This window comes from Sitodiplosis mosellana, unplaced genomic scaffold (genome assembly GCF_009176505.1).
Source record: "Sitodiplosis mosellana isolate CC-2019 unplaced genomic scaffold, AAFC_SMos_1.0 Smas_scaffold_4529, whole genome shotgun sequence".
Classification (NCBI taxonomy): Eukaryota; Metazoa; Arthropoda; class Insecta; order Diptera; family Cecidomyiidae; genus Sitodiplosis; species Sitodiplosis mosellana.
This window is the reverse complement of record NW_022599771.1, coordinates 8,131-11,159: the sequence shown is the minus strand read 5'-3', so window position 1 is coordinate 11,159 and position 3,029 is coordinate 8,131. Positions and strand designations below refer to the sequence as shown.

Sequence of the window (3,029 nt, the reverse complement as noted above, 5' to 3'; positions counted from 1 at the left end):
AACCAAAACTTTTTCTCAGAGATGGTGTATTTGCTGCTGAATAGGCCTGAACTGAGCTAAATTTGCTAACTCAGGCGCCTAAAGCATTATTTTAACGCATTCACGGTGAGATGATATCACCAATATCAAATATCCACGTATCTTCCCACCGTGAATGCGCTAAAATAACGCTTAAGGCACCTGAGTTAGCAAATTTAGCTCAGCTCAGGCGTACTCAGCAGCAAATACACACTCTCTGCTTTTTCTTAATCCATTTCAAAATTGTATTTGCGCAAATTTGAAGCGTGTTCGAATATAAACCCAACGATCAATGAATCAAAAGCAGAAGAGAGAGCGCAAAAAGACAAACAAAACATACCGAGCTACAGTTTCTGGATCAAGAATCTGTGGTAGCCGACCGTCAACGATAATCAAATTATGTCCACCATTCGTAATATTTTGAAACGATTCAATTGCTTCGGGTAATGTTAGTGATAGAAATGTGTCCATTTCGAGTCGACTGCACGCATCTTGAAGAATATCGCAAACATCATCATTTTTTGGAAACACCAACAGCACCTGTTGTTTATTTGCATTTAGTGTGTGTGTGTGTGTTCGTGCGTACGATTTTTTTTTGTTTTTTTTTTTGCACGGCCAAAACGAAGCCAAGTTATCATAAACATATCGGGCGCACGCCAAGCAAATGGATTTCGCCCAATTTTTTTTGCCAATTGATGATTATCACCGTTCATTAGGGCAGAATGTAGTACATTGTGGTTGTATATGCAAATGCGCCACGGAAAGCGATAACAGAAAAAATAAACATGAATTGAACAAACATCGTATAAATTATATGGCCGATGTGTGTAGGTCGATGATATTCTCGATTGAAAGCTAAAAACAAATGAAACGTTACAACAACTTACCCGTGTTGTTATATTGGGCGGTAATAATTTCGGATTTTTCATGTTTTGAATTGTGTGGTTGCTGCTGCGGCTGCTGCTGCTGCTGCTGTTGATGTTGTTGTTTCGTCAATACTCTTGCCCTCTCTCGGCTCAGTGATGTCGGATTGGAAACGGCAAATTTGATTTTCAACATGCGCATGTATATTTGGCTCTATCGTATCGATAATGAACAGTTGGTTTTTTGCACAGTTTGACGGATAATTGGCAAGATGAAGAAGATGGAAGACATAGAGAGAGAGAGAGAGAGAGAGAGAGAGATAGAGAAAATCAAATGGGTTTTATTAAATGTGAAAGACTGTCTTTTTTTGTTTAGTTTTATTTCAAGCAAATGAGTTTCAATTCGATAGAAACAATGGACCAAAAGGTCTTAGTATTAATTAACATCATTTTTAGACCTTATTCCATCGATGCTTTGATGTTGACGAACACGAAACAAAAAGTGTATACTAAAACATAATTACGAGCTTAGAACTTCTTGATCATTGTGCATGTAGAAAATTTAACATCAATTTGATCCCCTTCAACAGCCTTATAATTAATTATCTATATTAGTTTTCAGATTTCTGACGATCAATTTTATTAGATCATTTTTATTGAGCGGATATTAAAAATGATTGCTTTAGCCGGTTTTTTTGAATGGCAGTGATTTTTTTTCCAAAGCGTTGTGCGCGCACGCAAACTAAGTCAATGGAGTTTTTTTTCTCTCTGTGTTTTCGTCGTTGTTACACTTGAATTCTTGCATTTTGTCTCGTTTTGGTGCACGTTTCCTTTCTCATTCGGTTATTCTACTTTACATACATTACAAAAATTGCCAATTTACATAGCGTTCAATGGAGCTGTGTACAGCATACCACACACAAAATATCAAGAAAAGCCAAGAAGAAATTGACACACACGAAAACAAACGAAAAAAAAGAGTATCAAAACAGAAAAGGTGCTCGTTCAAAGCTCATATTTCGCTTTTTTTTATTGCAATTATGTTATGTGGCAATCAACACAATAATCGAAACGGGGAGTGAATGAGAGATAGAGAGATAGAGAGAGAGAGAGAGAGAAAGAGAGAGAGAGAGAGAGAGAGAGAGAAGCAAAAGAAATCGACCCAAAGAGAAGTCTAAGTAAAATCTGCAGACTTTCATAATGTGTCCATGCAAAAATAGTTGTATAATAATCAGCTATCGTTTGCTATGAGGCAAATATTTTTTTTTTGTATTCAATAGAAGATCAATATTAATTTGTCAATGGGTCAGTCTGTTACCTTTCACTTTGAAGCTCAACGGTTCACTGTGTAATATACACACGCTCATCGTTTGAATTCAATTGAAAGAGCAACATTTGAAAGAAAGAAAATGACACAAAAAATGCGAGGGAAAAAACATCTCGCATCTATTAAGGCCGATGTACTGGCGCTGTGTGATTCAATTTGTGTTTGAATTGATCTGTTCTGCAATGAAAATTGATTGCAAATAAAGAAGGAGACAGACAAAGAGGAACAGAGAGAGACACAGAGAGATAGCGAGAAAAAATGAAGTTTTAAATCAAGAATTACATCTCACTAGATTTGAACGTTTGCCATACTCAACAGCTCAATTTTATATATTTTCTATCGAAGGTGATTCAATAAAGAAGCGAAAAAACTACTCGAACGAAACGATAAAAAAAAATTCAACAAAATTTTGTTTGCCTTTGAAGTTTCAATCAGAAATATTGTCTCGCCGCTAGCGACAGCCACCAAACAAAAACAATGTCTTGATTGTATTAATTTATTTTATTTTTTTTAATATAACTTTTTTTGCCGCTTGGTGAGTACTTAGCCAATTTAAAATACGCGATGTGTGTATGTTGTCATTATGTATTTTTTTTTGTATGTTCTCCAAAGTAGTAAGTTTACGACGAATTCCAAACATTCAATGGCTACAAATACGTCAAGTCAAAGTCATCGATTCGTCGTCATTTTTGATTTCGACGACAACAATCATCAAAACAACAACGAAATTGTGAGAAGAAAAAAAAGAATCGAGACATTTTCACTTGCAAAAATAGAGAGAGAGAGAGAGAGAGAGAGAGAGAGAGAGAGAGAGAGAGAGA

At 35.8% G+C, this 3,029-nt stretch overlaps 1 long non-coding RNA gene across 1 annotated transcript in view; it reads right to left on the bottom strand.

Moving 5' to 3' along the window:
* Positions 1-358: 358 nt before the first annotated feature.
* Positions 359-3,029, bottom strand: part of LOC129572235 (uncharacterized) — a 4,906-nt gene continuing 2,235 nt past the window's right edge. The window contains exons 2-3 of the long non-coding RNA XR_008688417.1: positions 906-1,095; positions 359-558 (exon numbers count right to left, since the gene is read on the bottom strand). This is a non-coding gene — a long non-coding RNA (uncharacterized LOC129572235). The remainder of the gene's footprint in view (positions 559-905; positions 1,096-3,029) is intronic.